We start from the raw sequence: 21,504 nt of genomic DNA, 5'->3' as shown, positions 1-21,504 counted from the left end.
ATCATAACCAATTGTGGGTAATATTTAAAAGAATAGGAATTCCAGAACAGCTGATTGTGCTCATGTAAAACCGATTCATGGACCAAGAAGAAGTCATTAGAACAGAGCAAGGAAACACTGAATGTTTCAACATTTGGAAAGGAGAGTGTCAGGGATGTGTCTTATCTCCATACCTTTCAATTATCTAGGTGGAACAGATCCTTTGGTAGGCTGGACTTTATGGGGAAGAATATGGCATTAAAATTGGGAGAGACTCATAATTAAGAACCTGTGATGTGCAGATTATACAACCTTGCTTTCTGAATTGAGGAAGGCCTGAAGCATTTGCTGCAGAAGGTCAAGGACTACAATCTTCAATATGTATTGAAACACAACATCGAGAAAACAATGATTCTCACAACTGGGCCAGTTGGCAACTTTGTGACAGATGGTAAAGGGATTGAGATTATTAACAATTACAGCTTGCTTGATTCTACAATCAACACTTTTGGCACCTGCAGTCAGGAAATCAAAAGACAAATTATGTTGAGAAAATCTGCTGTCAGGGACCTCTCCAGAGTGCTAAAAACCAATGATGTTAGTCTGAAGACTAAGGTGTGCCTGATTAAGGCTATGACCTTTGCAATTACTGGACAATAACTAAGATGATATATAACAAAGAGCTGGACAATAACTAAGGATGATAGAAGAAGGATCAATGCCTTTGAGCTGTGGTTCTGGAGAAGAGAATTGAATTTACCCTGGACTGCCAGGGGAACAAACAGGTCTATCCTGGAGATGGTGAAATCAAGCTGCTCTCTGGAAGCAAAGATTTTGAAGCTTTGTCTCACATATTTTGAGCATGTGGCCAGGACCAACCGGTCCTTGGAGAAGGACATTATGCTTGGAAGGATAGAGGCACATTGCAGGAGAGGAAGAACCAGGATGAGATGGATTGACTCAGTGACTTGAGAAATAGGATTAGGTCTGTCAGAGACAATGAGATTGACATAGGATAGAACAGGGTTCAGAGATAACCTACATTGGGTTGTTATGCGTTGCAGGCAACCTTATGGCACAAGACAAAAAACAGCATTTCACATACTTCTGGCATATTATTAGGAGTGGCCAGTCCTTGGAAAAGGACATCACGCTTGGAATGGTGGAGGAAGAATGCAAAATAGGAATATCCTGAATGAGATGGATTGACACAGTGACTGGGATATTGGGCTTAGGTATATTGGAGACAATGATACTGGTTCAGGATAGGACAGACTTCAGAGCTATTCTGTGTTTGGGTTACCATGAATCACAAGTGACTTGACAACACATAACAATAACAATCAAATCAACACTCTGATGAACAAGCATGTCCCTTTTTTAAAGGATCCTCTCTTCAACTAGTCAACTTTGTGTCTGAATCAATAAGTAATGTCCAGTTCAGAGCAAGCCATCAGGTTGCAGCAATCAACCCTAGATCAAGACATGGATCACCTTTTTTTCCTTCTGTTTGTATTCTGGTCAACTTATCCTAGCCATCCTTGACAACAATCAAATGAGTTTTAACTGCAGAGTCTGTGACTTTTGAGGGATATCATTGCTGATGACAAGTGGATCTTGACTGAATGCAAAGAATAACAAAAGGAAATTTATGTGTATTTTATTGAGTATGCAAAGGCATTTGGTTGTGTGGATCTTAACAAATTATGGGTAACATTAAAAAGAATGGAAATCCCAGAGCACTTAATTGTGTTCACATGAGACCTATACACAGACAAAAAAGCTGTTGTTTGAACAGAACAAATACTGCATGGTTTAAAGTCAAAAGATGTGAGTCCCAAGATTTTGTGCTTTCTCCATACCTATACAATACATACATGGAGTAAGTCTCTCGAGAAGCTGTTCTATATGGCGAGAATATGCATTATGGTTGGAGGAAGACTCTTCAATAGTCTGTGTTATGCAGAAGACACAGCATTGTTTACTAAAATTCAAGATAACAGGAAATTCTAGGTGTAGAAGATTAAAGACTTCTTGTGTTGTTGTTGTTAAGTGCCATCCAGTCAAGTACATTCCATAATGACCCTTATGAACAACATATCTGAGCCCTGTCCTATCCTACGACATCCCCATACTTCCAGACACACTAGAGCCCACTGCAGCAGTCACTGTGTCCATCCACTAGGTTGAAGGTCTTCACCTAATTCTCTGACTCTCTGTCTTTCCAAACATCATGTTTCTCTCCAGGGAATAACCAGCCCCTCACAGTAACATCCCCTAAGTATGTGAGGCAAAGCTTTATCACCTTTGCCTCCAAAGAGCACTCTGACTGCACTTTCCCCAAGATATATTTGTCTGTTCTTTTAGTTGTCCATGGATATTCTATACTCTTCTTCAACATCACATTTCAAAGGTATCTGTCCTTCATCTGTCATCCTTATTCATTGTCCAGCTCTCAGATGCATAGCAAGTGATTGGAAAGAACATGGCCTGAAATAGACATGGCTTAGTCTTCAAACTGACATTACTTCTCAATAGTTTGGAGAAGTCTCTAACTGCAGTCATTCCCAGTGCAATATGTCTCATGATTTCTTGCCTTCTGATATCAAGGGTGTTGATTATTGACCCAAGTAAAACAAAGTTGTTGACAGTTTCAATGCCTCTAGTATTAGTGGTAGACTAAAGACTGCAGTTTCCAATATGGGTTATATCTCAATATCAAGAAAATAAAAATTCTCACCACTGGACCAATAGGAAACTTCATAATAGATGGAGAAAAGGCTGAAGTTGTCAAGAACTTCATTTTACTAGTATTCAAAATTAAGACTTGAGGTATCCGTAGTCAAGTAATCTAAGGACATGCTGCATTGGTAAAATGTGCTGTGAAGGACCTTTCCAAAGTGCTAAAGAGCACAGATGAAATGTTAAAGACTAGTGTGTGTCTCATCTAAGACATGGTCTTTTCAAGTTCTTCTTAAGCATCTGAAAATTAGACATTTCCTAAGGATTACAGAAGAAGTAATATCTTTGAATTTTGGTTTCAGAGAAGAGTACAAAATAATTCATGTACTTCCAAACAACAAATAATCCTGTTTCGGAGGAAGGACAATCAAGTTGATCCTTAGAGGCAAGGATGGTGAAACTTTATCTCACATAGTTTGGATGTGTTGTCAGGATAATCCAGTCCTTGGACAAAGACAACATGCTAGGAAAGGTAAAGCGTAAGAGAATGAAAGGAAGACCCTTGAGAAGTGACTCAAGCAATAGATTTGAGCATATCAGAGATAATAAAGATGGTGTAGGATAGGACAATATTCAGATCTGTTGTTCATAAGGTCCCAATGAGTTGTAGTCAATTGCATAGTACCTAACAATAAAACCTACAACATGTACTACTAATTGATACTGTTGTTGCTGTGTAACACAGAATTAGAACTGACCCATAGCTGATGCTTCAGTGGGTCAGAGGAAGTAAATTACAAAGGGAGGGAGTTTGAATTAATTAATTAACTAACTAATTAATTAAGTATTGTTATTATGTGCCTTTGAGTTGCTTGTGACTCATAGAAACTTAAGTACAATAGCTCTGAAGCCTGCCCTGTCCTGAGTCAGTCTTATTGACTCCAACATGTCTACCTCCATTGCCCTAGCTACTGTATAAACCCATCTCATCCAGGGTCTTCCTCTCCTGTGCTGTTCCTCCACTCTTATGAGCATGGTGTCCTTCTCCAAAGACTGGTCCCTCCTGGCCACATGCCCAAAATATGTGAGACAACGCTTCAAAATCCTAACCTCCAAAGAGAAATTTGGTTTCACATTCTCTAAGAGTGACCTATTTGTTTTCTTGACGTCCCATGGTATGTCTTTGAGAGCAGATTTTCCCAGTGCAATTCGTCTTTGATCACATGACTGCTGGTGCAAGGAATGTTGATTGTGGAGCCAAGCAAGCCATAATTATTAACAACCTCAATGTCTTCTTTACGCATCATGGTGTTGTCAACTAGCTCAAGGCTTAGGATCTTTATCTTCTGGATGTTGAGCTTAAATCCATATTGAAGCCTGTAATCCTTGATCTTAATTGTTGTTTGTTGTTGTTATGTGCCGTCGAGTCATTTGCGACTCATAGCGACCCTATGCACAACAGCCCTAAACCCTGCTCTATCCTGTGCCAACCTCACTGCCTCGGACACACCCATCCTGATTACCCCAATCACCAAATCAATCCATCTCATAGAGGGTCTTCCCTCCTGCGCTGTCCCTCCACCCTCCCAAGCATGATGTCCCTCTCCAAGGACCCATCCCTCCTGGCAACATGTCCAATGTATGTCAGACGAAGCCCCAGAATCCTTGCCTCCAAGGAGTAGCTTGGTTTCCAAGGAGTAGCTTGGTTTAATCCTCTCCAAGATGAATCTATTTTTTCCTGGCAGTCCATGGTACATTCAGTACCCTTCTCCAGCACCACAGCTCAAAGGCATCAACTCTCCTTCTGTCCTCCCTAGTCATTGTCCAACTCTCTGATGCATAACAAGCGATTGCAAAGACCATGGCCTGTATCAGGCACACCTTAGTCTCCAGAGAGACACCGTTGCTCCTGAGTACTTTAGAGAGGTCCCTAACAGCAGACTTTCCCATCACGATACGCTTTTTGATTTCCTGACTGCTGGTGCCAAGAGTGTTGACTGTGGAGCCGAGCAAACTGAAGCTGTGAACAATCTCAATCTCTTCACCATCCGTCCTGACGCTGCCAATTGGTCCAGTGGTGAGAATCTGTCTTCTTGACATTGATCCTCAGTCCATACTGAAGGCTGCAGTCCTTGATCCTCCGCAGCAAGTGCATGAGGTCCTCCTCAGTTTCAGCAAGCAGGGTTGTGTCATCTGCATAACGCAGATTGTTAATAGATCTTCCACCAATCCTGATGCCACAATTCTCCTCATAGAGCCCAGCCTCTCGGATAATCTGCTCTGCATGCATGTTGAAAAGGTATGGATTAGAAAGCTAAAAAAAGCAATAAGCCCTCTCAGAACATCCTGTGCAAAGAAATATCTTGAGACCTGAGCAAAGCTACTCAATCTAGAAAAAGGTAATTTCAGATAGAGTCTCTCAGATGGAGTCCCAAGGGGGTAGGATTCAGTTTGATGGCAATAGTAAGATTTAAAACTGGTAGGTAAGGAGTCAAATAGTGAATTGCTTAGAGGTCAAGGTATGAAAAAATTAGTTTATACTACAAATTGTGATAACATGATGGAAAAGTTTTGGCTAGCTTATAAATCTCATATTAAGAAACTCTAAAAATAATATGTTTTTGTCACCATACAAGATTATCACAAATAATACACTTACATGCCATAACACAATTATCATAAATGGGGAAATTTAAGGAACAAAAAAATTCTATTATTTCACAGTTGTCTCTTTAAGAACTTTGCTAAAGCGCACAGGAGCAAGCATTGGGCCTGTTCTAAATCTGTCCAGAAAAACAGAGGTACAAAGTAGACACAGTGAATACAGACCTTCTCCACCAGTGATGTGTACTGCAAGTAACCAGTTGCCATAGAGTCGACTCTATGTATTCCAGAGTGTATCTGTTTGTCATAAAATTTCCAGTGACTGACTTATTTTGAAATAGATCACCAAATCTTCTTTTCAATGTGTCTCCTAGTGGATTCAACCCTTCAACATTTTAATTAACAGATGAGTGTGTTAACAATTTGGACTACCAAGGAATACCAGAGAATCTGCCACCCGGTATGGTTTTAGAAATGAGCTGTTTATCTTTCTGTGAGGTGTATATTTAGGAAGCAATGACTTTTTGTTGATGAGAGTAGGAAATCAAACATGTATAAATACTTATTGTTGCATAACTGATTAATGTAATTAGTATTATTGAACTGGAAACCTGTAAAGTGTTGAAATAACAAATATTGTCATATGCATATTTACACAAAAAGAAAGAAAATGAGCTGCTTTGGATGCTCACTATTTTGTTAAATAACCTCACTAGAGTGTTTTCTTGTTTGGAGGTTGTTGTTGATATGTGTCACCACGTTGTCTGCAACTCACAAAAACCCTATGTACAATAGCTCTGAACCCTGCCCTATCCTGAGCCAATTTCACTGTCTCTGACATACTTAACCTCATGACCCTAGGTACTGAGTCAATCCTTCTCATTCAGGGTCTTCCTTTCTTGTGTCATCCCTCAAGCGTGATGTCTTACTTCAAGGACTGGTGCTTCATTTCAACGTATTCAAAGTATATGAGATGGAGCTTCAGAATCTTTGCCTCCAAGAAGCAGCTAGGTTTCACCCTATCCACTCTTAGCAGTCCAGAATATGTTTGAAACTCTCCAGCTCCATGACTCAAAAGCATCAATTCTTCTTCTGTCATCCTTAGTTATTGTCCATCTCCCTGATGCATAGCAAGTAATTGTGAAGACCATGGTTTGGATCAGGTGAACCACTTGGGATATTTCATTCAATTGACTTGTCTTAGTACTTCTATCTACCTTCTTGTTAATTGATTGTTGCCTAGGGTCTTAAAAGCTAGCAAACAGCCATGCAAGATACAGCAATTAGTTTCTATTCACCTGGAACAGCAGACCAAAAAGATTCTGGAAACAGAAGAGGAAATTAAATGCATGTATAAAAGACTTATCACACACAAAAATTTTGACAATTACATGCTTACTTTATTCTCTCCCTAAACGTTCTATGAGTGTACTAAGGCTGTTAATTTCTTCTGTTGGTCTCTAATTTTTTTCATAAGAGAAAATATAAAAATATAAAGTCATATAGACTTTGAATCAGTACTTGGGGAAAAAACCCCACTCCTATGATTCAATCAATTATTATAGGAATTTGTAAGATAAAGTGGATTTTTTTTGCAGGAGGAAGGAATTGGTTTGACTTTTTAAAGGATAAGCCTCAATAAATCAAGTCAAGTCAATGATATTTCAAAAGAAGAACTACATAGGCAAAGGTATTGAGGGTAAAACTGTAAGTTATCCTGGGAACAATGAAATCACAGACCTGTAAAGAAGGAAATTCATATTACTGTGCAGTTAAGGCTAAAAGGAAAATCTAGCTAAACTAAGACAATAGTTGGGAATTATCCCTGCATGAATTGGGAGAGACAAAGAAAAGCTTAGATCATCAGAATACTTTGAGGAAATTTTAAAATCAATTCCAAATTAACTAGAGAAAAAGAAATAAAAATTGAAACTGGAAATGTCAAATCTAAGCTTGTCTTTCTGCTTCTGATTATAAATACGTAATGAGTCTTAAACAGTACCTGTCTTAGCACCCCTCAAGGAGGATGCTTGGCAAATTGGAAGCAATAGGACAGGCTGACTCATTTCAATTGCTCTTTCTAAAATGAAAGATGTAAAGGAAGTAAATCCACTTAAGGGCTCAGGAAAATTTTGAAGTACCTGTCAGATTGTGATAATTGTATGGCAACCTCTTGTGAGGCATGATAGAGGATGGTATAGTCCTGGGGGGAAAATAGCAAAGTAAAAGCTTTCCTCCACTTCACAATTCTAGAAATAGAATGATCAAAGTGTTTATGTGTTCTTGGGAAATTTCCATGAAGATATAGAGGTTATATTTTTTTTTGGTTCTCAGGAGAAATAATTTTCACAGGACTGGCTGAAGGGAATTGTCTTCCTCTCCCTGTCGGTCTTCATGCAAAAACAAGTCAAAGAATTATTGGAAGCCAAAGTGTGTGATGGAGGGCAATATTACTGTTAAGTTGAAGAGACTATTATAAAGAACAGCCTTCTACTCTGACTACAAGGCAGAAATCAAGACACTACATTCACTACTGAAATGAAGCTGAAATTAGTTTCACTCACTCTATTATTCATTGTCCTTAAGTAAAAACTAATTCACAGTTGAGAATCCAGCATGTTTTCGGATGCCATTAATAACACAGAAAGAAATTGCTGATCTTTCTCCCCTAAAGCTGCAAGTAGATTGAAACCAACAGTAAGGATGACCTTTGTGTTAGCAGCATAACTTTTTTTTTTTAGGTTGTTTATTTTTCATTTCAATGAACATCTACAGAGATTTTGGGATTCAATTCATTCATTGTTGCACCCTTCTCCCCGCACAAACCCTTCCCCCCCTCACCCCCCCTTTGCTCCTCTCCTTGAAAAGCAAAAGAAAAACTCCCTCATTGGTACGCAATCCCCCCGCACCTCCCCAAACCCCACCCCCTACCCCCAAATATAATCCACTCTGCAACCCTCATTGCGTACTCCTACGATAAAAATAATGCCCTAAAATATAATACTTTTAGACTATTCTCTCCCCCATAGACTTCAATGCCGTAAACATATTTCATCCAGTTTTTCTCAGTCTTACCCCTACCCCAATGCCAGCCTCATTCTACAACAGTGGCACCATGTAGCATTTGTCCCTTTGTGACTGAGATACCTCACTCAGCATAATATCCTCCAGGGTCACCCATTTTGAATAATATTGCATGAGTTCTTTGTTTTTCAATGCAGCATAGTATTCCATTGTGCGAATATACCACAGCTTCTCTACCCATTCGTTTGTGAAAGAATTTCTAGAGGAAAACTTTCCAGGCATAAAGAAGAATGACAGAATATATATTCAAGAAGCTGAGCAAACACCATATAGAATAGACCCTAAGCGAAAAACACCAAGGCATATCATTGTCAAATTTGCTAGAACCAAAGATAAGGAGAAAATATTAAAAGCAACGAGAGAGAAACAAAGAGTAAACTATACGGGAGAACAAATAAGAATAAGCGCTGATTTCTCAGCAGAAACCATGAGAGCAAGAAGACAGTGGAATGGCATCTATCGAACACTTAAAGAACACAACTTTCAACCAAGAATACTGTACCCAGCAAAACTATCCATCAGGTATGAAGGAGAGATCAAATTATTCCCAGAAATACAGAACCTAAAGGAATTCGTAAAAACAAGACCAGCTTTACAGGACACACTGAGAAACGTCCTTGAAACATAGATGCCACAAAAAACAGGATGGACCAAAGTAACTAGCAACAACACCAAAAATAATTGAACAGAATGACAGCATAACTTTTTATGCGCTAGGCCATGAGAGCTCCTTAATGTTGACTCGTTGTTGGATTTTGTGAAGTAGGAACCAAGTTATAGCTGACCCTTTAGCAAGATTTCAAATGCAATAATCAACAGATACAAGATTGTCATCTTTCTCCTAAAGAGCAGAGGTGAATTCAAATGATGTACTTTTGGGATGGCAACACAGTATGGGTTTAGGCTTGCTAAAATGAGCTGCCAAATACTATAAGGTAAACATTAAATTTCCTCACGTTTGGCCCTGGACTGAAAATTTATGGAGGAGAAGAGAAGAACGTATGTTTATTTGAAAATAGTGACTTCTCAAAGAGAAAAGAAAATAGAAGCAACTTGGCTATTCATGGTCAGTTAATTCTACCGCATTTTCAGTTGAATAAAGTCATTCCTCCTTATTAGAGAATGAATAAGAGGAATTTCAAACCTCGAAAAGAGAGGAGTTGGGTGAATCCTACTGGTAGCACTCTTTCCAAATAGAAGAAAATCTGACTGAAAAAATGTGAGTCTACCTGTGTTAAGTCCTTAGGAGTACTTTAACGAAGTACTACAAATTAGGTGTCATGTTAAAATAGAAACTTATTGCCTCACAAATTTGAAGACTAGATAGGAATAGGTTTTGTACATCTGGACCAATTGGCAGCATCAGGATGGATGGTGAAGAGATTGAGATTGTTCACAGCTTTAGTTTCCTTGGCTCCACAGTCAACACTCTTGGCACCAGTAGCTAGGAAATTAAAAGACGTATTGCCACGGGAAAGTCTGCTTTTAGAGACCTCTCCAAAGTACTGAAGTGCAATGGTGTCTCTCTAGAGACCAAGGTGCATCTGATACAGGCAATGGTTTTTGCAATCACTTGTTATGCATCAGAGAGTTGGAAAATGACTAGGGAGGCTAGAAGGAGAACTGATGCCTTGAGCTGTGGTGCTGGAGAAGAGTACTGAGGGTACCATAGACTGCTAGGTAAACAAACAGATTCACCTTGGAGAGGGTTAGACTGGGCTGCTCCTTGGGGGGCAAGGATTCTGAGGCTCCATCTAACATACTTTGGACATGTTGTAAGGAGGAACATCATGCTTGGGAGGGTGGAGGGACAGCACAGAAGGGGAAGGCCCTTTATGAGGAGGATTGATTCAGTGACTGGGGTAATCAGGATGGGTGTATCGGAGACAGTGCGATTGGTGCAGGACAGAGAAGTTTAGGGCTATTGTACATAGGGTCACTATGGGTCAAAAGCAACTCGACGGCACATAAAAACAGCAACAACAACAACATATAGGAATACTCAGAATATCAGCAGTGTTCAAGCCTTCTGAAGGTTCTGACAAAGAAGCTGTCCCAGCCTCTGTCTTAACTTATAATGACAGCTTGCCATCTTCTCTCTTCACCTGGTCATCTTCCTTGTTTCTTTTATTGTCTCTTCTAAAGGTATCATTCTTGTTGGATTAGGACGCATCATACTCCAGAATAACCTCTTACTCACTTATAGGATCCTCCAAGACTATATTTAAAAAAATGACATTTTGACATTAACTAGGGTTAAACCTTGTACAGATACTTGGAGATATAGAATTTAATCCTTCAAAGCCTAAGAAGGTCTCCAACTTTGTTGTTCTCTATGACTGGGGAAAGTAATTTTAACATAAGAAAGAGTTAACCCAAAATTCTTATCATACAATTAATTAAATTTTTAGCCAATAGAGGCAGTGAAGGCACGGAACAGTGAATGTGGTAAATTTTATATTTTTTTAGGATTATGGATTACATCTCAACATCAAGGACACAAAAGTCCTTACCACTTATTGATAGACATTAAGATAGGGAAAAGAATTAAAATGTCATCTTTCTTGGATCCATATCCGTGAGACAAGCAGTCACAAGATACGGAGACATATTGCATTGAGAAAGTCTACTATTAGAGACCTCTTCAAATTACTCAGGAACAATAGTGTCAAATTGAAGACTAAGGTGCACATGATTTAGGTCACGGTCTTTTCAATTACTTGCTATGCATCTGTGAGCTAGACAATGAATAAGTATAATGGAAGAAATATCGATGCCTTTGAGTTGTGGAGTTGGAGAAGATTACGGAATATCCCATGGATGATCAAAAGAATAAACAGATATGTCTTGGAAAAAGGGAAGCCAGAGTGCTCCTTGTGGTACACTAGGTTCTCCCTAGAGTGGTATTAAGAAATTCAGGATTATTCATACACATGGTATAGCTCTGAAAACTAACATGCTGGGTTTCCAGCCTGCAAAACTGGTTGTATCATCTAATTTAAGATTTACTTTGTCGTTTTACCCTGTTTTAATATTTCTTTACCTGGAAGAGAAATGCATCTTCTCTAAACTAGTATTTGACTTTTGAAACTTCTCAGCCATATGTAAATTGTACTTTAAGCTGTATGTTTATTAGAAATTGTATGTAAACTATACATTTGAATGTAAAAACACTAACTTTTGAACTAGAGATAGTGATATATTAAGTAGATTAATACCTAACCCAAGCATAAAAGGCAATGATCATCTTTAGTCTGGGAGGACAATTTTAAATAGTTCTCTCTGCTCTCTCGAATCTTCAATGACATGCTTTAGATATTGTGATCTGTTTGTCTTTATTGGCAAGTGACTATAGAAAGAACTCATTGTGTTCTCTAACACTTGCAGGTTAAAGGTGATAAAGTGCTCTTGTATTTTGGACATGTTGATAGGCGGGTCTATTCTTTGAAAATAAACATCATGTTTGGAAGGTGGAGAGTTATCAAAAGAGAAGAAGACCCTTAATGAGATGGACTGACACAGTGACTTCAGCGATGGGCTCAATTGTGTCAGAGATTATAAGGGTGGCAGAGGATAGGATAGGGTTCAAAGGGTTGCTATGAGTTGTACTCAACTAGATTTCACTAGTCAACAACAACAGCAACAATAAAAGAATATAATAAGGAGAGTCTGGAAAAGGTTATAATAAAGTGAAAAATTGACCATCTGGCTTATAATCAATAAAGTGAACATTACAAAGTGACACATTTTTGAAATAGTTTAACATTTCTCAGAAGTCCTATGTATCTTATTTAAATCTGGAGAGTCATTATTGAGAGAAATAGAAGAGATTTTATAGGTTGGCAGGTAGACTTAGAAAGCTTGGTTTTCATATAATGAATTAAAACCACCGAAAGGTGCCTTAGAGGAAAAGCATTTGACCATTCGTAAGCCTGGCAGACACAAACACAGCTTCTTGCTTTGGTTAGAGAACTGTGTAAAATAAAAAGAAACTTTTTTAAAAAGAGGGTCTTACCACCAATTAAAAAAATTAATTTACCACCATGCTTACTTTTCTGAGTTTTGTTCCCATGTCCCCAGTAAGGCTCCTTTATTATGTACATGTATCTTAAAACAGACAAGATCCATGAAGAACAAAGGCCCACTTCATTTTATTTGCATCCACCTCTAAGCTGGGCTAAAAGAACTCATCTGATTCTCAGTTTCATTCTGATAACACTTTTCTTTCCTTCTTCTTGGTGTTTGTGAATATCCTGTGTCTCTGATAAGATGAAGATATGGTGTTGTTACGCATCAAAAGTCTCTGATATCAATGAAAATCTGTAAATAGATATATGAGCATTCCTATTTCTGCACCTTCATGTAAATTTTTTTAATAAAAAATTATTTTATACTAATCTACTTACAAAGTTCATATGCATTGTTCTTCACACTGGATTGAAATGGAACTTTAATATTGTAACCTGTCCTGTTTGACCCTCCCAGAAAGATATAGCCATTGTGAGGGTCTTAAAAGGAGCTTCTCTACTGACTGCCCTACTTTTCACTTTCTTTACTCATTCATCCTTCTAGACAGTATTTCAAATAAACTACATGTCTTACCTTTTTGTAAGTGCAGTGGTTACCGGCTTTTCACCCTCTACACCAATTAAGATTTTGTAGATTGGCAGGTATTGTTGTTGTTGTGTGCTGTCGAGTCACTTGCGACTCAGAGCCACCCCATATACAACAGCCCTGAAACTTGCTCTATCCTGTGCCGACTTTACTGTCTCTGACACACCTACTCTTGGGCTTTTTTTTTTTATGAGATGATGCATCCTATTAGACATCAGAACCACTTAAGGAGTTTAAAAAGTATTTGCTTCCTGAGGTTCTTTGATATTTCTGTATGTCTTTGAGCCCTTATTTTCATGTTTAATTTTGTTCTACTCTTTAGCACTGCTCAGCTTCTACTCTGATAACTCTCACTCATTGCCACAAGGAACTAACCCTGTTGTAGGTTTCTGGGTGGCTGTAATTGCATGGAAGGAGATTGCCTGCCTATTCAGACAACTAGAAAGGTACCTTTTTTTTAATTAGCAGAGCAGGTCCCTAAAGGCTAGGCTACCAGAGCATCCGATGGATCAATTAGTTTATTCCTCTTCAATCATTCAGGTCATATTTAGACGTACACAACACTTTCTGTTTTTATTTTTGCTTTTTAAATAAAATTAATTTGAACTGTTTGACCTTCTCTGGTAATTAAGTGAGAAAGGAGAAAGCATGAGAATGATAGAAAACAAAGGAAAAAATAATGACTGTTCTCTTCAAAGAGCATTACTAACGAACTATAGTTCAAGAAGTCAGATGTCAGCAAAATGAAATCTGGAGTGAATTAGAAATAGAGTCCTAAAAGAGAAACCAGTGAGGTGCTTGGAGGACATGGAGAAAGAAGCATTCAAAACTGGGTTTATAAAGGGATTTAGGTTGCACAGAGTACCACAGGTCTAAGAGAATGCAGTTTAATATGCCAGGTATGATTGTCACAACAATGTCTATATTTAATTATGTCTTCTCCAGTCCCATTTCACAAATGCTTACAATAAGTTCAGATGTGTGCATAATAATGATATAAGTGGAAGATGGCATGAGGTTGGTTTAGTCCGTGAGAGGGATATATGCAAATTATCTCTAGTTAGCGTGAGGGAAAACTCTTGTTTGCATCTGGAGAATGAGGAAGAGAAAAGTTAACTTCCTGAGACTTCTGATTCTGATTAAATTAATATTATCAAGTAATAACCTGCGATTGCTCAGGGACTCTGTGAGTAACTTCTGCAAGGGAAAACTATGCAAGTCATTGAAATGATAACCAGAGATGACTCAGTGTCTTCAGTGAGAAGTAAAGATTGCCTGATAAATTCTCCAGAGTTATATAATTTCAATGAGGCCCTGAGTCTTTCCTTGCTTTTGAACTACAAATTAATTGTAAGATAATTGATAACAGTGAAAATGAGTCTTGTTGATAGAGGTGCAAATAAATACTGTCCAGTCGAGTGGGCAATATTTGATATTTGATTTCTACTTTATCGGAAAGGTAAGTTTTCTATGTATTATTTCAATTCATAACTAACAAACAGCCTGTATGGACTTTGAATTCTCCTTTGAAACAGTTATAATAGAGAGCTCTGACCCAACTCTTCTACAGCTAGGAATATACTCTGAGAAAATGAAAACTAAAGCACAAATAGAGATTTGCACAGCAATGATCATAGCAGTATTATTCACCACTGCAGGAACATGGAAACAGCCCAAATGTCCAAATACAATTGAATGTATTGAGAAATTGTGGTTCTTTCACATGATGGAATACTATGCACCACTCAGGAGCAATGATTTAAAAAAATAACTACACAACTTGAGAGGGACTGGAGAGTGTCATGATGAATGAACTGACTCAGTCTCATAAGAACAAATACTACATAGATCATTATTGTAGAAATATAAAGATAACCAGTAAAACGTGTGTGAGGCTCTAAGGGGTGAGGGTGTGAGCAGAGGCGTGAGGATTGGTAAGGGAGAAGTCATAGGGTCACACAATTTGGTGGATGGAGGGAGATATGAGTAAAGTAAATGGGAAAGATCCAGCAGTGATCTGTAAACAGGATAATGGTAGGCACAGTCCAATGATAATTAATTTTATAAAACGTAATGAATGCAAGGGACTCGACGGTGCATAACAACAAAGACAATGAATGTATGGTGTCTCTCTGGAGACTAAGGTGCGTCTGATACAGGCCCTGGTCGTTGCAATCACTTTTATGCATCAGAGAGTTGGACAATGACTAGGGAGGCTAGAAGGAGAATTGATGCCTTTGAGCTGTGGTGCTGGAGAAGAGTATTGAGGGTACCATGGACTGCTAGGAAAACAAACAGATTCATCCTGGAGAGGGTTAAACTGGGCTGCTCTTTGGAGGCAAGGATGCTAAGACTTTGTCTAACATACATTGGACATGTAAGGAGGGACGGGTCCTTGGAGAGGGACATCATGCTTGGGAGGATGGAGGGATAGCGCAGGAGGGGAAGGCCCTCTGTGAGGTGGATTGATTCAGTGACTGGGGTAATAATCAGGATAGGTGTATCAGAGACAGTGCGACTGGCACAGGACAGACCAGAGTTTAGGGCTGTTGTACATAGGGTTGCTATGGGTCACAAGCGACTCAATGGCACATAAAAACAACAACAACAACAATGACTGGAAATTATTGTATAAAACACAATGTGAATTAAGGATAGAGTGAAACAATGCATAAACACTTTGTAAGCAAACCAACATAAATGAAAATAATTTAAAAAGAAATATAGGTCATGCTCTTTCTATAATCTTCACCTAAGGATCAAAATAAGATATAATGGACTCATAACAAAATCTTTTTTATCTTCTCCAGACTTATTTCTACTATTTAATAATCTTCTTTACAAAGCCAACATTATAATTTTATTTTAGATTAATTTATAAATAATTATATCATGATTGTTGAAATAAATTTTCCAACAATGAGAACTAAATAGCATATATATTTTATTTATATGCTTAACAAATAATTAAGAGTCATATTTAATGATTTTGGTTATACCCATTAGATCATTATTTTATATATGCTTGTTTTATGTACAATTATTTTCTATATCACTATATGTGGAAATAACAAAATAAGAAATACTACAATGAATAGTATTTTTTTTAAAAAATGTATATCCTTTAGCATTCTTTATTGACTTGAAACTTACTTGCATGTGGGTATGGGGGTTCAAGGATTTTGGCATGTTTTTTCTGTTTAACCTTACATTTCAACAGAGAGGGGAAAAATCCACTAGCTTCAGAATTCATGTTCCAAATTCATACTGGCTAGTTAAGAAATCTGTAAATTGAAGGACAACCTGTCTGACTGATTATTACTATTTTTTTCAATACATAAAAGATTATTCTTGTTTCTTCATTTCTTCTCCTACTCAATCAAGGAAGAACCTGTGAGTGAGATTAAAACCAAAACCAAAGATACCATCCTTTGCCTCTAGGTTTAAAAATGTCAGCTGTTTATTTTAAACAAGTAGTGTATTGTGGCTGACTTTAATGTGCTCACGCGTAATATTCTCCTGTACACTTATAAATTGTGTTTGGATAAGAAAAAATTTGAAATCAAGAGAATACATTGGCCTGTTTGGGAAGGAGTCTTATGCATAAGCATTGTTTCTACAAAATAGAAATCCTTAAATATGGTTTAGTGTGTAGATAGAAATCTTGCTTGAGAACATGAAAATTATCATATTCTCTATGTGACCCCAATATATCCTGTAAATGCTGCTGTTGAGACAGATATAATTTGTGATTGCCTTTATTTTTTTAAAATACATGTATGTGTTTGACATGGCGAGGTTGGCACAGGATAGAGTGGCATTTAGGTCTCTTGTACTAGGGTCACTGTGAGTCGCAAGTGACTCAATGGCACATAACAATAACAACAGCAACATAGCTCTTGCTGAACTATAAAACCAGGATGTGGGACTGATTTGGTGTGTCTTCAATTACAAAGTTTAGAAGATAGTAAGTTTCCGATATGTGTTCCTGGACCCCTACAAAGCTCTTATAGTTTAAAAGAATACCCACTTTATATGTTAAAGGAGCACCTTGAGGAACTCTGTTGTCCTAGTGGTAAGAAGTTGCGCTGCCGTCACAAAGGCATGAAGTTCAAATCCAGTAGCTAGCTGTTCCCTGAGAGAAGGATGGGCAGTCACCTCTAGTGTGGTTTACTGTCTTTAAAAACAAATATTGTTCATTAGTATGGACAATTGATTCTACAAAGGTCACTTTTTGCATCTTTTCTTTCCAATTCTTTTCTACCAGTCTGTATAGTACTTTCAATTCTCTTTTGAGTTGGTTATATCTTATTGATCTTCTTTTAAATAATGGAGTAAGTTAGATGTCTGAAACATACTAGGTTTGAATATTAAGCCATGGCTTTATATTTTTCTATTTAAGAATATACCCTTTAATGTTCCTCATTAACTTGCATCGGGAAAATCTGTTGTCAAGGACCCTGGCACCAACAGTCAGAGTATCAAAGGACAAGTTGCAGTGGGAAAATATGCTGTCAGGAACCTCTTCAGAGTTGTGGAGGGTAATGATGTCAGTATAAAGACTAAGGTATGCCTGATCCAGGTCATAGTGTTCTCAATTGCTTATTATGCAATCTGACAGCTGGGTAACAAATAAAGATAAAAAAGAATAATTAATGTCTTAATCTTGAAGAAGAGTATTTAACATATTGTCTGGAGAACAGATCAAGTCTCTCTTGGAGAAGGTGAAAGCAGTTTGCTCTTTGGAGGAAAGGACTTTGAAGCCTTATTTTACAAACTTGGAAATGTTGCCAGAAAGGATCAGTCCTTTAAGAAGGACATCATGCTTGGAAGGTTAGAAGGTTGATGAAGAAGAGGAAGACATTATGTGAGATGGATTGATACAGTGACTATGATAATGGAGTTGGGTGTGTCAGAGATGATGAGGTTCAGAGTCGTGTTCAGAGTGTCACTAGGATCATATTCAACTCAACTGCACCTAATAACTATATATAAAATTAGATTCTACCTCATTGTCATTTTGACCATTAGGAAGGACATAAGCTGTATCCTTTGGACTTATGCTGATCAAGTCTGTTGTTCCTCCCAATGTTATGAAAACAATATATGCAAACACATTGCTAAAAAAGAAGACAGTTAGAATGGAAACCAGACAAATGAAAATCTTTACACACATTGTCCAAGAGCTATACAGACAGAAAAGTGAGTAAGTGGAATTTCAATTAGACTATGCCTGCAGCATGATAGTAAAACAGCATACTAAAATTTTCATTTACATGAGAAATGGGAAAGAACTTCAGAATGAGTGGATTGGCCCTGAAGGCTACGCTAGAGAAGAGAATTGACTAGGAAGACAGGGGCGAAAGGCTGTACCAAATTTGAGAATGTTCAGAGTATGGAAGGGAGTTGTGGTGGCTTAGCAGTAAGTGTGCTGCTGACATTAAGGCATGCGATTTGAATACAGGTGCTGTGTGAGACAAAGATGGACAATCTCCTCCCAGGCAATTTACTGCCTCTGAAAACTCACTGGAACATCTGCTATTGGTTGGTTCTAACTTGCTAATGTACAGCAATAACATAACAACAAAATATGGAAGGCACGCATTTCGAGGCCATCAGCTGCTCTCGGTAGAAGGATGTACAATTTCCTCCTATGTGATTAACTACTGAAAAACCACTGGAGGGTCATTTATGTATCGGTTCCAACTCTAGGGACACAACAACAACAAATAAGTGTTCACATCCAGAAAGAGAAGGTTCCACATTTTAAGTAACGTTGTTGATATTGTTATGTGCCATTGAGTGAGCACCTATCCAAACACATGGGAGTTTATTGCTCATCTTTCTCCTGCAGAGCAACTGGTGAATTTGAACCACACACCTTTGTGTTGGCAGTGAAATTCCTTACTACTCAACCAGAGGAATGATCAGCTACTGAACAGCTAACAACTCTTTATCACCAGAAGTTAGGTGGAGAGAAGAAAGGCCTTCCTTTTCCTTTCTAAATTTTCTGTGTGGCCTTCAATTTTCAGCAAAGGATAGGAGAAAACATGCAATGATGCAAAGAAGGGGCCCTAGAATATGGTGAAGGGAATGTGCTGTGTGAACACAGAAGAAAAGCCAGCGTCTGTGTTCAGTTCCAAGCTTTCCTCTCTATACCACTCTTCTTCAGTACTAAGACCTTTGTGAACCGCCTTAGCTCCAGAAGGCTTTAGTCATCTCTGCACTATATTTGTAAACTGGGGGAGCACAGACTGTCTCAAGCTCTGGAACATGTGGAGTTTTCAGGGAATAGGATGAAAAAGCAGATTGGATTTAAATCCTGTATGTTCTAAATGACAAGTTAAGGCTTTGGGAAATAAAGCATAGAGAATACAGGAGCTCTTCTTTATTTTGCCCTTTAGAATCCCTTTTATTGCTGTGCTACTCAAACATCATTACGCTTCTATGGTCTCTGTACACACATGAGGTTATTGTTATATGAATATTGAGGTTTTGGGCTCAGTGGGGTTCTCCTGTTTGACTGCAAGACTCTAATTCCTGTAGACATCTTCAGAAGTGTGAGATTGTTTCCAGAATCCAGATAAGTCTGTTTCCTTAGCAACTGTACCAGTGCCCATATCATTACCATTGCTTGCCTCTGAAATCGGGCTTTCTGCTCCACTCAAACTACATCCTTTGACTCTATATTGGCCCAGGTTGTCATATAAGCTTGGCCTCTGTTTGCATTTGAGATACTGCTTTTTATGCCTGACATTGCTTACAGCACTGCTACCACTTGTTCTTCACCATCATCGATAAATCTCTCTCTCCAGATCTCAATGACCTTGCCCTGCTTGAAACTTGCTTAGACAGTGTGATTTCCCATTGACCACTCTAAATGTCATCTGCATCCACCTATTTGCCTACATCCATACTATTTTTGCATTTACTGTCACTGATTCTTCCTTTGAAAGAGTTTGGGAAATGTTCCTTTTTCCTGCTTTAGTTTCCTATGGTCTCCTAGAGAATATATCAAGCAGTTAGGATGTTTCAAAGGGTATCACTATGTTGTGCTGTTCATCCTCTAAAATGTTCACATTCTATTCCAAATCCTACCATGTTACAATAAATTTCTTCTTCGAGTAGCTTCTTTCTATAAGTATTTCTATTCTTACTGAAGAAGACATTCAGATGACTAACAAGCACATGAAGAAATGTTCAAAATCCCTAGCTCTAAGACAGATGCAAATTAAAACAACCATGAGATATCAACTCACCCCAATCAAAATAGCAAAATTTAACAGAACAGCAAGCAACGAATTCTGGCGAGGTTGTGGAGAAACTGGAACCCTTATTCACTGTTGGTGGGAGTGTAAAATAGTCCGACCCCTGTGGAAACTGGTATGGCGCTTTCTCAAAAAGTTGCAAATGTACCATTTGACCCAGCAATTCCACTACTGGACATATACCCCGAAGAGACCATACCTGACATCCAAGCATATATATGCACACCCATGCTTATTGCTGCTTTGTCCATAATAGCAAGGAGTTGGAAACAACAGAAGTGCCCATCAAAACACGAATGGATAGAGAAGCTGTGGTATATTCACACAATGGAATACTGTATTGAAAAACAAGGAACTCATGCAATATTACTCAAAATGGTTGACTGTGGAGAACATTATGCTGAGTGAAATATCCCAGTCACAAAAGGACAAATATTGCTTGGTGCAATTGTAGAATGGGACTGACCTTAGGGTTGGGGAGAGACTGAGTAATATGGGTTCAATAATGTATACTGCACTGAAACAGAGGAGGGAGAAAACTGTTCAAAAGAGATACGTGATTAGGTATTTCTGTCATGACAGGAGTCTAGAGTGATGGCTACATGGTGGAGTGGACCTGGGGGAGGGTTTGTCAAACAATGAAAGAATTTTTCTTTTACTTTTCCAAGATGGTAGTGTTCTTGTGGGGGGGAGGGGGAGCCCTGGGAGTGGACAAATGTGCAACAATGAATGAATGGAAATGCAAAGCCTTTGTAAATTTTTACTGAATTTTTAATAACAAATTTAAATTTAAAAAGAAATAATTAAGTTAGAATAAGGATGGCAATGGATTTATAACAGCTCATGCTAATAACACTATATCGTGGCATGGAGGAGGAATAGTGGAAATGTATCCACATTTACAATATTCCTCTTACCAAAACCATTTATGGAAAATAGTAACTGCATTTGAGCATGTATCTCTGGATTGGAAATGATCATACTGTTATATTTCTAGCCTTAAGCTTAAAAGATTATAATATTCAAAATTATTTGTTATACATTTGTTTAAATTTTTCCCTCTTGTAACAACTGGGATCTAGAGGGAAGAGAAAAGAGCAGAGAATGGCCAAAATTATTGGGGCAGCTATTGCTGCCAGTTTAAGGCCTGTGTCAGGAAAAGGAAGTCTTACTCATGAACAACACCACCCAAAGGTAATAAAGGAGGTCAGAATTGCTTCCACTGTGGAAAGTTGGGCCACTTCAGTAGACAGTGTCACAGATGAGAGCCACA

This window comes from Elephantulus edwardii, unplaced genomic scaffold, assembly GCF_000299155.1.
Source record: "Elephantulus edwardii isolate Elephantulus edwardi_28Jun2011 unplaced genomic scaffold, EleEdw1.0 scaffold00009, whole genome shotgun sequence".
Taxonomy (NCBI): Eukaryota; Metazoa; Chordata; class Mammalia; order Macroscelidea; family Macroscelididae; genus Elephantulus; species Elephantulus edwardii.
The sequence above is the reverse complement of the archived record's forward strand: the minus strand, read 5'-3'. Positions refer to the sequence as shown.